The sequence below is a fragment of the Pristiophorus japonicus genome, unplaced genomic scaffold, assembly GCF_044704955.1.
Source record: "Pristiophorus japonicus isolate sPriJap1 unplaced genomic scaffold, sPriJap1.hap1 HAP1_SCAFFOLD_523, whole genome shotgun sequence".
Taxonomy (NCBI): Eukaryota; Metazoa; Chordata; class Chondrichthyes; family Pristiophoridae; genus Pristiophorus; species Pristiophorus japonicus.
Genome location: NW_027254430.1, coordinates 236,267 through 249,162, shown reverse-complemented (window position 1 = coordinate 249,162; position 12,896 = coordinate 236,267). Strand labels below are relative to the sequence as shown.

Sequence of the window (12,896 nt, the reverse complement as noted above, 5' to 3'; positions counted from 1 at the left end):
GGTCAGTGAGCACAGGGGGCGATGGGTGAGCGGGACTCGGTGCGAGTTAGTACACGGGGCAATGAGCACATGGGGTGATAGGTGAGCGGGACTCGGTGCGAGTTGGGACACGGGGTCAGTGAGCACAGTGGGTGAAGGGTGAGCGGGACGCGGTGCGAGTTAGGACCACGGGGCAGTGAGCACAGGGGGTGATAGGTGAGCGGGACTGGGTGCGAGTTAGGACACGGGGTGATGGGTGAGCGGGACTCGGTGCGAGTTCGGACCACGGGGCGTGATAGGTGAGCGGGACTCGGTGCGAGTTAGGACACGTGGGCAGCCGTGTTTTAGACCGCATCGGTTCGAATGTCGGAAGAAGTGAGAGAGAGATGGGGAAGGGGAGGAGCGAAACAGGAAAGGATGGAGAGTGAGAGGATAAAGATGCAGAATGAGATTTGAGGTGGAGAGAAAGTGTAACAGATATGAGCCTGTTGATCAGGGTCAGTCCCGGAGCTGTTTAATATTGATAATTAAAGTTGTTGTTAATTGACGTTAAATTTAAACACTGAGCAGACCCCTGGTTTACTGGACCAGTGCTCTAACCCCTGAGCTATGGAGCCACCTGTCCTGTGAAAGACAGGGGAAGGAGCAGGAAAGAGAGGGGAAGGGGAGAGAGAGAGTGGAAGGAGTGAGAGACAGGGGAAAGGGAAGAGAGAGGGAGGAGAAGGGAAAAGAGAGGGAAGGAGTGAGACAGCGAGGAAGAGAGGGAGGTGGGGAAAGAGAGGGAGGGGATGGAGAGAGAGAGAGTGTGGAAGGAGAGAGAAAGGGTAAGGAGTGGGAGAGAGTGGGAGGGGAAGAGGATGGGAGGGCAGGGGAGAGAGTGGGGAAAGGGAGAGAGTGGGGAAGTGGAGAGAGTGGGGAAGGGGAGAGAGTGGGGAAGGGGGAGAGAGTGGGGAAGGGGGAGAGAGAGGGGAAGGGGAGAGAGTGGGGAAGGGGAGAGAGTGGGGAAGGGGGAGAGAGTGGGGAAGGGGGAGAGAGAGGGGAAGGGGAGAGAGTGGGGAAGGGGAGAGAGTGGGGAAGGGGGAGAGAGTGGGGAAGGGGGAGAGAGTGGGGAAGTGGGGGAGAGAGAGGGGAAGGGGAGAGAGAGGGGAAGGGGAGAGAGAGGGGAAGGGGAGAGAGTGGGGAAGGGGGAGAGAGTGGGGAAGGGGGAGAGAGAGAAAGAGGAAGGGGAGAGAGAGAGAGAGGAAGGGGAGAGAGAGGGGAATGAGTGATAAAGAGAAATGGGGAAAGCGAGAGAGTGGGAACGAGTAAAAAGAGGCAGAATGTGTAGTGATGGGGAAAGCAGGGAGAGAGGGAAAAGGATGCAAACGGAGAATCTTTTATTCCAGGGTCGGTCTCGGAGCTGTTTAATATTTATAATTAAAGCCCTTGTTAATTCATGGTGAATTTAAATACTGAGCTAATTTTGAGTAGGTCCCAGTGAGATTTAAACCCACAACCCCTGGTTTACTAGACCAGTGCTCTAACCCCTGAGCTATGGAACCACCTGCCCTGGACTGTGGGTCATTCCCCAGTTAGTGCTGTGTGTTTGAAGAATGAGGAGGGGTCAGTGAAACGCTCAGATTGTGTCTCATCCCCCAGCTCCATGGACACCGGGAGCCCATTTAATTCAACCTTCAGCATTATCGGGGGACACTTTGTGGTAAATGTGTGCACCCCATATACCTCTGCCTCCTCAGTCTGAGGCTCTGGTTCATCGTGTTCCGCCGTGGATCTGTCCTCCTCTGCAACAAGGTGGTTTGCAGGATTAGCAGGGTTTGCAGCTCGCCTGCACATACGTTGGAGGTGTCCCATTGTTCCACAGCCCTTGCAAACGTACCCTTTGAAGCGGCATGAATGGAATCGATGATCACCCCCGCAGCGTCAACAAGGTGTTAATGGCCTTGTATTCACCACCCTTGATGGCGGACTCTGAGTCATCTGTGGACGTGCAGCTACAGGCGTGTAAGTCCTGCCATGTACATTTCGATTCGAAAACAACGTTACTTTGTTCACAGTACTTGTAGCAGCACTAGTGTGCTGGGAAATTTGTTTGGTATTGTCACTGGTGGCGATAAACGCCTGGGCTATCGCTATGGCTTTACTCAAGGTTGGGGTCTCTACAGTCAAAATTTTGCAAAGTACAGTTTCGTGGCCAATGCCAAGTACACTGAAGTCCTTGAGCATGTTCTCCAAGTGTCCTTCAATTTGGCACTGTCCTGCAAAGGCGCCTTAGCTCAGTGACATAACTTGCCACTTCCTGGCCTTCAGACCTCTTGTACGTGTAGAACCGATACCTCGCCATCAGAACACTTTCCTTCGGGTTCCGATGCTCGCGGACCAGTGTGCACAACTCATCGTACGACTTGTCTGTGGGTTTTGTTGGAGCGAGCAGGTTTATCATGAGGCCATATGTTGATGGCCCACAAACGGTGAGGAGGATCGCCCTTGGTTTGGCAGTGCTCGCTTCTTCTTCCAACTCGTTGGCCACAAAGTATTGCTCAAGTCGTTCCACGAAGGTTTCCCAAACTACTCCCTTCGAAAATTTCTCCAGGATGCTCACAGTTCTCCGCATTGTTGCATTGGGGTTCGTCATCTGTATCTCGTCGCCTGTTGTTATGTCTTGAAAAAAGTGTCAGACTAGATGCTGCAAGCTCAAAGTAAGTGTGACCGTAGTCCTTTAGTGCAGATCTCAGAGTGCCTCTCCAGCCTGTGTGGCCTCCTTATATACAGGTGCTCCCAAGGGAGTGTGGGCTCCCTTTGGACTCCGGGGGATAAGCCCTCTGGTGGTTAGACATGGTAATTACAGGTTTACATACATAACAGAAGGAGTGAGAGAGAGGAGGAAGGGGAGAGAGTTGGGAAGGGGAGAGAGTGGGGAAGGAGTGAGCGAAAGGGGGAAGGGGAAAGAGTGGGGAAGGAGTGAGAGAGGGAGGAAGAGAGAGGGAAAGGGGAGAGAGAGGGGAGGGGAAAGAGAGGGAGGAGAAGGGGAGAGAGTGGGGAAGGGGAGAGAGAGGGAGGAAGAGAGAGGGAAAGGGGAAATAGAGGGAGGGAAAGGGGCGATAGAGGGAGGGGATGGGGAGAGAGAGAGAGTGGAAGGGGGAGCGAGTGGGGAAGGTGTGAGTGAGGAAAGGGGAGAGAGGGGGAAGGAGAGAGGGTGAGGTGAGGGAAGGGGAAGGAGGGAGAGGGGAATGAGTGAGAGACGGGGAAAACGAGATAGCGGGAAAGGGATAGAGGGGTGAAAAGATGTAGAACGGGTAGTGATGGGGAAGGGAGAGAGGGATTTGGAAGGGGAGAGAGTGTGTAAGAGAGACGAGAAGAGGAGAGAGGAAAGGGAGAGAGAAAAGTGAAGGAGTGAGAGAGAGGGGGGAAGGAGCGAGAGAGAGGGTAACGAGTGTGTAAGAGCGGGAAGGGGAGAGAGAGAGGGAGGAGAAAGGGGAGAAGGCAGAGGGTGAGAGAGGGGAATGAGTGAGAGATGGGGAAAACAAGATAAAAATGTAGAACAGGTTGTGTAGATGGGGAGGGCAGAGAAAGATTTGGAGCCTCTGCCTCCTCGGTCTGAGGCTCTGGTTCAGCGTGTTCCGCCGTGGATCTGTCCTCCTCTGCAACATGATGGTTTGCAGGATTAGCAGGGTTTGCAGCTCGCCTGCACATACGTTGGAGGTATCCCATTGTTACACAGCCCTTGCAAACGTATCCTTTGAAGCGGCATGAATGGAATCGATGATCACCAAGACCACCACAACCTCTGTCGTCGAGCTACAGTACGCGGACGACACCTGAGTCTGCGCACATTCAGAGGCTGAACTCCAGGACATAGTCAACGTATTTACTGAGGCGTACGAGAGCTCGGGCCTTACACTAAACATCCGTGAGACAAAGGTCCTCCACCAGACTGTCCTCGCCGCACAGCACTGCCCCCCAGTCATCAAGATCCACGCGTGGCCCTGGACAACGTGGACCATTTTCCATACCTCGGGAGCCTCCTATCAACAAGAGCAGACATTGACCACCAGATCCAACACCGCCTCCAGTGCGCCAGTGCAGCCTTCGGCCGCCTGAGGAAAAGAGTGTTTGAAGACCAGGCCCTCAAACCTACCACCCAGCTCATGGTCTACAGGGCTGTAGTAATAGCCGCCCTCCTGTATGGCTCAGAGACATGGACCATGTACAGCAGACAGCTCAAGTCGCTGGAGAAATACCACCAACGATGTCTCCGCAAGATCCTACAAATGCTGGTAAATATTTTCTGCACCCTCTCTAACAGGCTTGAGGGGCCGAATGGCAGAGACAGAGAGAGACAGAAAGAGAGAGAGAGAGACGTAAAGGGCAGAGAGAGAGACAGAGCGACTGGCAATGAGAGGGGGGAAAATAGAAAGTGAGAATGAAGGGAAAGGCAGAAGCGGAGAGATAGAGAGAAGAATAAAAGAGTGAGAAAGATTGGTGAAGGGCGCAAATAGGAGTCTGTTGTTTCTGGGTTGATTACAGAGCTGTTTAATATTTATTATTAAGACTCTTGTTAATTGACAGTGAGTTTAAATACTGAGCTAATTTTGAGTAGGCCCCACTGAGATTTAAACTCACAACCCCTGGTTTACCAAACCAGGGCTTTATCCCCTGAGCTTTGGAGCTACCTGTTTTGGCATGTGGGTCATTCCCCAGTTAGTGCTGTGTATCAATCTCTGTTTTGTTCTATCTGTCTGTCTGTCTGTCTATCTGTCTGTCTATCTATCTGTCTGTCTGTCTGTCTGTCTGTCTGTCTATCTATCTATCTATCTGTCTATCTATCTATCTCTCTATCTATCTATCTATCTATCTATCCATCTATCTATCGATCTGTCTGTCTGTCTGTCTGTCTGTCTATCGATCTATCGATCTGTCTCTCAGGGGTCAAACACATCGCTGAGGGATGCATTATGGGTAAAAACCCCAACTGGTTCATTTTCCCCTTCATCACATCCTGGGAATAAAGCAGGAAGTGTGAAATATCGGGTTATATACGGGTGGCTCTGAGACTGGGTGATTCATCCCTGAACAATCATAACAACACAAGAAATAGGAGCAGGAGTGAGAGAGAGAGCCAGAGACAGAGAGACTGAGAGATTGAGGCAGAGTGTGACTGAGTTGCCTTGGGATGTTTTACTACGTGAAAGACCCGATATATCTATGTTGAGAGGTGAATATTGAAGAGACGGAGGCAGGAGTCTGGGGGATGAGACACAATCTGAGCGTTTCACTGACCCCTCTTCATTCTTCAAACACACAGCACTAACTGGGGAATGACCCATAGCTCAGGGGTTAGAGCACTGGTCTAGTAAACCAGGGGTCGTGGATTCAAATCTCACTGGGGCTGACTCAAAATTGCATCATAATTTAAATTCATTGTCAATTAACAGGAGCTTTAACTATAAATATTAAACAGCTCCCAGACTGACCCTGGAACCTTTTTGTCCACGTTAAAAGATGACCACATTTAAAAAGAACTTGAAGTGCTGGAACCCACACACCTCGAGCTGGAAAGTGGGATGAGGCTGGGTTGCTCTTGGCCGGTAGGCGTGGATACGATGGGCCGAATGGGATTATGCCTCTCCCTTACTCTTTTTCCTTCTCACTCAATCTCTCAACCTGACTTTCTCTTTCTCTCTCACTCTTTGTCTCTAACATCATCAGCATAGGTGTGATATATTCACAGGGCACAGCACACACAGCTTCCTAACATGGCGCACAGCTCTCTCGGAAGTCTCCGGAAACCCGCCGAATTCTGTTTATTATTAACTCTGCACTTGCAGTACACAATACGTCCACATCCTCAATGTGGAGCTACAAACATTACAAGCTGACAGACATTGCAAGAGGCAGTCCCTCGGAATCGAGGAAGACTTGCTTCCACTCTTAAAATGAGTTCCCCTTTATCCACCCTGTTGGTTACATCCTCAAAGAATTCCAGCAAATTAGTCAAACATGACTTCCCCTTCATAAATCCATGCTGACTCTGCCTGACCCAATTATGCTTTTCTCAATGGCCTGCTCCTGAAGGAGTGAGAGGAGAGTGGGGGGAGGGGAGAGAGGGGGGAGGGGAGAGAGGGGGAAGGGGAGAGGGGGGGAAGGGGGGAGAGGGGGAAGGGGAGAGAGGGAAGGGGAGAGAGGGAGAAGGGGGGAGAAGTGCAGATCCATTTGCAGACCCCCGAGGCACAGGCCGCTCATCGCGACCACCAGGAGGCGAAGACCAACCGAGCAGCGGTTACAGACGGAGGGTACCCAGCACCCGAAGCCGACGACCTCTTGGCGGCGACGGAAGAGGCTCCAGGTCGACCAAGCGGAGCGGGGCTCCGGCCGAAACCATCCGAATGTGTCTTCCCGACGCCAGAGGCGGAAATCCCTGGGGAGGAAGATGGCGGCAGTCGAGAGAAGCTTCCAGACCACGGGTCGAGAGAAACGTCCAGACCACGGGTCGAGAGAAGCGTCCAGACCACGGGATGTGGCCGCAACGGAACAGAGGCATGTGTTGGCCAGCGAGGAAGGCCACTGGGTTTGGGGCAAAGGTAAAGGGGGGGGCCGCTGAGAAGGCCAGGAACCCACTATGTTCCAATAAGTTGTTTGCACTGTGGAACCCATGTGAGCGTTCTTTCGCGGCCAATGATGTACTATCATATGGGGTCGGGGGTACGTTAAAACAAGCCAAAGTAGCGGGCAAACAACAATCGGTCGTATATGTATCTGACAAAGTACTTGTAGCAAGTGATGTGTTATCACATTACCGCCTGCTCACGGCGAACCGCCAGACGGGAGTGTTGCAGCTTATCCGTCGCAAAGACGTAATGCTCATCCCATCAGATTGCCCCCCCCCCCTGTGGGGCAAACCCTGCAACGTGTTACAAAGAAAGGCAGGGAGGCTACACACAGTCGGTGGTGCGGGAACCTCCGTACTACGTCCCAGGATCCACGGGGGACCACACGGCCTCCCGCTACCACTGAAAGTCTCAGGGCCGTATCGGCCCATCCTGGGCTCTCCAGGCCTTAGGGTCAGCGACAATAGTCCGCAGCGGGCAGCCCAGATCACCAAGCCGAGCACCACACGTGTCGCGGTAGACTCCCTACAGACCCCGGCTGTCCCGGGTTGCTACGCAGTCACCGGACAGAGTCGCTCAGGACCGAGCCTTCCGTCTGCTATCAGCAGAGAATGCACCACGATCGTACGGCCCCCCTCCACGCCACATCAGAATAAGTGACGTGGACAATATTCAGGGCCCCCAGATGGGGCCGAGAGCACTGTGTGAGACAAAGAGGGGAATGGAGTGTGTGTGTGTGTGTGATGAAAATGGAGTGTTTGGTTGTGAAACCATGTACTGAGCAAACGCAGAAAGCGTTTGGACCAGACCAGACTGCAAACTATCGATAAGCAGGCCACCATTGTGAAAGGACCTGGCCACGTCTGTCCCATCACACCAGGCACTCGGCCGGGCAGCAACGTTCCGACCAACTCACCCAGGCCAGGAATTCAAATCAGGTGATCGACCCGGGGACACAGGGCGTCATATCGCCTCAACTTGCAAATAACTGGTACATAAGCCTTTGGAGGGGGCGGGGGGGGAGTGATGTTATGTATGCACCTAAACCTCACCAATATGTCAGACTTGCCACTAGGGGGCACACCTGTGGGAGGCCTAAGGGTCACTTGTGCACCCTGGGACAAGCAGGTACATAAGGTGATCCACCATGCTGCTTCCCCACTCTGGGGTCTCAATAAAGAGACCAAGGTCACAATAGTTTCAGCTTACGATACGGTCCCGTGGATTTATTCTGAACATAACAGTGATGGGGAGGGCAGAGAAAGATTTGGAAGGGAAGAGAGAGTGTGAGGGAGACAAGGGGAGGAGAGGGGAGCCTGTTGTTCCAGGGTCGGTCTCAGAGCTGGTTAATATTTATAATTAAAGCCCTTGTTCATTGACGGTGAATTTAATAAATAAGCTGATCTTGAGTAGGCCCCATTGAGATTTGAACTCACGACCCCTGGTTTACTAGACCAGTGCTCTAACCCCTGAGCTATGGAGCCACCTGCTCTGGGAAAGACAGGTGAAGGAGCAGGAAAGAGAGGGGAAGGGAAAAGAGAGAGTGGAAGGAGTGAGAGAGAGGGGGAAGGGGAGACAGAGAAGGAAGGAGTGAGAGAGAGGGGGAAGGAGGGGGAAGAGGAAGAGAGGGAGGGAAAGGAGTGAGAGGGGGAAAGGGGAGAGAGCTTGTGGAAGGGAGGGAGAGAGTGTGGAAGGGAGGGAGAGAGTAGAAGGAGTGAGAGTGGGAGGGGAGGGGAAGAGAGGGGAGGCGTGAGAGAGAGAGAGGGGAAGTGGAGAGAGAGTGGAAGGAGTGAGAGAGGGGGAAGGGGAGAGAGATGGGGAGAGGAGAGATGGGAACGAGAAAGAGAGGGAGAAGGGGAGAATCTGAAAAGAAAGGGCAAAGGGAGAGACAGAGGAGGTAGGGGAGGAGAGAGAGGGGAGGGGAGAGGGAAAGGGAGAGTGAAAAGGCAGAACGGGAGGGGGAGAGAGGGTGGAGAGAGTGGGTAGGGGAATGAGGGGGAGGGGAGAGAGAGGGAAGATCGAGGAGGAAGGAGAGAGAGGGAAGGAGTGCGCGGTGAATGAAAGTGAGAGAGACGAGGAGAGAGGGGAAGTGCAGAGCGAGAAAAGGGAAGGGTTAGAGAGAGGCGGGAAGGGGAAGGTGATCATGGAGGAGTTGGAAAGAGAAGTGAAGGGGAAAGGGAGAGAGAAAGAGGGGCGAAGGGAAAGAGAGGGGACGGAGAGAGAGAGAGTGAAAGGATGGGGGAGAGAGGGGGAGGGGAGTCTGTGAGGGACGGGGAAAGCTCCATCGCGGGAAAAAGATGCAGAATGGGAAGGGAGAGCAATATTACTGGAGACAAGAGGAGATTGTTGCTCCAGGATCAGTCTCAAAGCTGTTTAATAGCCTTGTTAATTGAGGGTGAATTTAAATATTGAGTTAACTTTGAGGAGGCCCCATTGAGATTTGAACTCATGACCGCTGGTTTACAAGACCAGTGCTCTAACCCCTGAGCTATGGAGCCTCCTGTTTGAGGAGTTACAGGGGAAGGAACAGGAAAGAGAGGGGAAGGGAAAAGAGAGCGTGGAAGGAGTGAGAGAGATGGGGAAGGGGAAAGAGAGGAAGGGGAGAGAGAGGGAGACGGAGTGAGAGAGAGAGGAATGGGAGAGAAGGAGAGGTGGAGGGGAGAGACGGGAAGAGGAGAGAGATGGGAAGACGAGAGAGGGAGGAGGCAGGGGAGAGAGAAAGGAAGGGGAGAGAGAGAGGGCGAAGGGGAGAATCGGAAAAGAATGGTAAAGAGAGAGAGTGGAGGGAGGGGAGGGACGAGAGTGGAAGGGGAGAGGGAGAGTGAAAAGGAGAGTGAAAAAGCAGAGGGGGAAGGGGAGAGAGGGGAGGGGAGAGAGAGGGGAAGGGGAGAGAGAGGGGAAGGGGAGAGAGAGGGGAAGGGGAGAGAGAGGGGAAGGGGAGAGAGTGTGGAAGGGGAGAGAGAGGGGGAGGGGAGAGAGAGGGGAAGGGGAGAGAGAGGGGAAGGGGAGAGAGTGGGGAAGGGGAGAGAGAGGGGAAGGGGAGAGAGAGGGGAAGGGGAGAGAGAGGGGAAGGGGAGAGAGAGGGGAAGGGGAGAGAGAGGCGAAGGGGAGAGAGAGGGGAACGGGGGAGAGTGAGGAAGGGGCGAGAGAGGGGGGAAGGGGAGTGACAGGGGGGAAGGGGAGTGACAGGGGGGAAGGGGAGTGAGAGGGGGAAGGGGAGAGAGGAAGTGGAAGTGGAGAGAGGGGGAAGAAATTAGAAAGAGGGGGAAGGAGTGAGAGAGAGGGGAAGGGGAGAGAGGGGAAAGAGAGGTAGAGAAGCGGAGAGGTTTAGGGAGGGAGTTCCAGAGCTTGGGGCCCAGGCAACAGAAGGCACGGCCCCCGATGGTGGAGCGATTATAATCAGGGATGTTCAGGAGGGCAGAATTAGAGGAGTGCAGACATCTCGGGGGGTTGTGGGGCTGGAGGAGATTACAGAGATAGGGAGGGGCGAGGGGCTGGAGGGGGTTACAGAGATAGGGAGGGGTGTAGGGGCTGGAGGAGGTTACAGAGATAGGGAGGGGTGAGCGGCTGGTGGAGGTTACAGAGATAGGGAGGGATGCAGGGGCTTGAGGAGGTTACAGAGATAGGGAGGGGTGTAGGGGCTGGAGGAGGTTACAGAGATAGGGAGGGGTGTAGGGGCTGGAGGAGGTTACAGAGATAGGGAGGGGTGTAGGGGCTGGAGGAGGTTACAGAGATAGGGAGGGGTGTAGGGGCTGGAGGAGGTTACAGAGATAGGGAAGGGTGTAGCTGCAGCAGGAGGGTACAGAGATAGGGAGTGTGTAGGGGCTGGAGGAGGTTACAGAGATAGGGAGGGGTGTAGTGCTGGAGAAAGTTACAGAGATAAGGAGGGGTGTCGGGGCTGGAGGAAGTTACAGAGATACGGAGGGGTGTAGGGGCTGGAGGAGATTACAGAGATAGGGAGGGGCGAGGGCCTAGGAGGGATTTGTAAACAAGGATGAGAATTTTGAAATCGAGGCGTTGCTTAACCGGGAGCCAATGTTGGTCGGCGAGCACAGGGGGTGATGGGTGAGTGGGACTCGGTGTGAGTTAGGACACAGGGGCAGTGAGCACAGAGAGTGATGGGTGAGCGGGACTGGGTGCGAGTTAGGACACGGGGGCAGTGAGCACAGAGGGTGATGGGTGAGTGGGACTGGGTGTGAGTTAGGACACGGGGCAGTGAGCACAGAGGGTGATGGGTGAGCGGGACTCGGTGTGAGTTAGGACACGGGGGCAGTGAGCACAGAGGGTGATGGGTGAGCGGGACTCGGTGTGAGTTAGGACACAGGGGGCAGCGAGCACAGGGGGTGATGGGTGAGTGGAACTCGGTGCGAGTTAGGACAGGGGGCAGTGAGCACAGGGGGTGATGGGTGAGTGGGACTCGGTGCGAGTTAGGACACGGGGCAGTGAGCACAGGGGGTGATGGGTGAGTGGGACTGGGTGTGAGTTAGGACACGGGGCAGCGAACACAAGGGGTGATGGGTGAGTGGGACTCGGTGTGAGTTAGGACACGGGGCAGCGAGCACAGGGGGTGATGGGTGAGCGGGACTCGGTGCGAGTTAGGACAGGGGGCAGCGAACACAGGGGGTGATGGGTGAGTGGGACTCAGTGCGAGTTAGGATATGGGGGCAGCCGAGTTTTAGATCACCTCTAGTTTACGTCGGGTATAATGTAGGAAGAAGTGAGAAACAGGGGAAAGGGGATGGAGGGGCGGGGAGGGGATGGAGAGATTGAGGGGAAGGAGTGAGAGAGGGAAGGGGAGAGAGAGAGAGACGGGAAAGGATAGAGAGTGAGGGGAGAGAGTGTGTGGCGAGGGGGGAATGAGTGAGAGACAGGGAGAGCGAAATAGCGGGAAAGGGAGAGCGGGGTAAAAAGATGTCGAATGGGGAAGGCAGAGAGAGATTTGGATGGATAGAAAGTGTAACAGAGACAAAAGACTGTTGTTGGAGGGTCGGTCCTGGAGCTGTTTAATATTTATCATTAAAACCCTTATTAATATTTATGATTGAAACTTTTCCGAATAGACATTGAATTTTGAGGAGGCCCCTGGGAGTTTTGAACTCATGACCCCTGGTTTATTGGACCAGTTCTCTAACCCCTGAGCTATGGAGTCACCTGCTTTGGGAAAGACACGGGAAGGAGCAGGAAAGAGAGGGGAAGGGAAAAGAGTAAGTGGAAGGAGTGAGAGAGAGGGGGAAGGGGAGAGAGTGGAGAAGGGGAGAGAGTGGGCAAGGGGAGAACGTGGGCAAGGGGAGAGAGAGTAGCCTGCAGGTCCAGGGTCAGTCTCAGAGCTGGTTAATATTTATAATTAAAGCCCTTGTGAATTGACGGTGAATTTAATAAATAGGCTGATCTTGAGTAGGCCCCAGTGATATTTGAACTCACGACCCCTGGTTTACAAGACCAGTGCTCTAACCCCTGAGCTATGGAGCCAGCTGCTCTGGGAAAGACAGGGGAAGGAGCAGGAAAGAGAGGGGAAGGGAAAAGAGAGAGTGGAAGGAGTGAGAGAGAGGGGGAAGGGGAGACAGAGAAGGAAGGAGTGAGAGAGAGGGGGACGGAGGGGGAAGAGGAAGAGAGGGAGGGAAAGGAGTGAGAGGGGGAAAGGGGAGAGAGAGTGTGGAAGGGAGGGAGAAAGTGTGGAAGGGAGGGAGAGAGTAGAAGAAGTGAGAGGGGGAGGGGAGGGGAAGAGAGGGGAGGAGTGAGAGAGAGAGAGGGGAAGTGGAGAGAGAGTGGAAGGAGTGAGAGAGGGGGAAGGGGAGAGAGATGGGGAGAGGAGAGATGGGAACGAGAAAGAGAGGGAGAAGGGGAGAATCTGAAAAGAAAGGGAAATGGGAGAGACAGAAGAGGTCGGGGAGGAGAGAGAGGGGAGGGGAGAGGGAAAGGGAGAGTGAAAAGGCAGAACGGGAGGGGGAGAGAGGGTGGAGAGAGTGGGTAGGGGAATGAGGGGGAGGGGAGAGAGAGGGAAGATAGAGGAGGAAGGAGAGAGAGGGAAGGAGTGCGCGGTGAATGAAAGTGAGAGAGAAGGGGAGAGAGGGGAAGTGGAGAGCGAGAAAAGGGAAGGGTTAGAGAGAGGCGGGAAGGGGAAGGTGATCATGGAGGAGTTGGAAAGAGAAGTGAAGGGGAAAGGGAGAGAGAAAGAGGGGCGAGGGGAAAGAGAGGGGACGGAGAGAGAGAGAGTGAAAGGATGGGGGAGAGAGGGGGAGGGACGGGGAAAGCTCGATCGCGGGAAAAAGATGCAGAACGGGAAGGGAGAGCGATATTACTGGAGACAAAAGG

General features: G+C 54.1%; 4 non-coding genes across 4 annotated transcripts; all 4 read right to left on the bottom strand.

Moving 5' to 3' along the window:
• Nucleotides 1-1,447: 1,447 nt before the first annotated feature.
• Nucleotides 1,448-1,520, bottom strand: trnat-agu (transfer RNA threonine (anticodon AGU)). Its single transcript has one exon. It is a non-coding gene; the product is annotated as a tRNA-Thr (tRNA).
• A 6,475-nt stretch (nucleotides 1,521-7,995) lies between these two features.
• Nucleotides 7,996-8,068, bottom strand: trnat-agu (transfer RNA threonine (anticodon AGU)). The gene has a single exon. It is a non-coding gene; the product is annotated as a tRNA-Thr (tRNA).
• A 941-nt stretch (nucleotides 8,069-9,009) lies between these two features.
• trnat-ugu (transfer RNA threonine (anticodon UGU)) lies at nucleotides 9,010-9,082 on the bottom strand. The gene has a single exon. It is a non-coding gene; the product is annotated as a tRNA-Thr (tRNA).
• Nucleotides 9,083-11,980: 2,898 nt separating this feature from the next.
• On the bottom strand, nucleotides 11,981-12,053 carry trnat-ugu (transfer RNA threonine (anticodon UGU)). Its single transcript has one exon. It is a non-coding gene; the product is annotated as a tRNA-Thr (tRNA).
• Nucleotides 12,054-12,896: the final 843 nt, after the last annotated feature.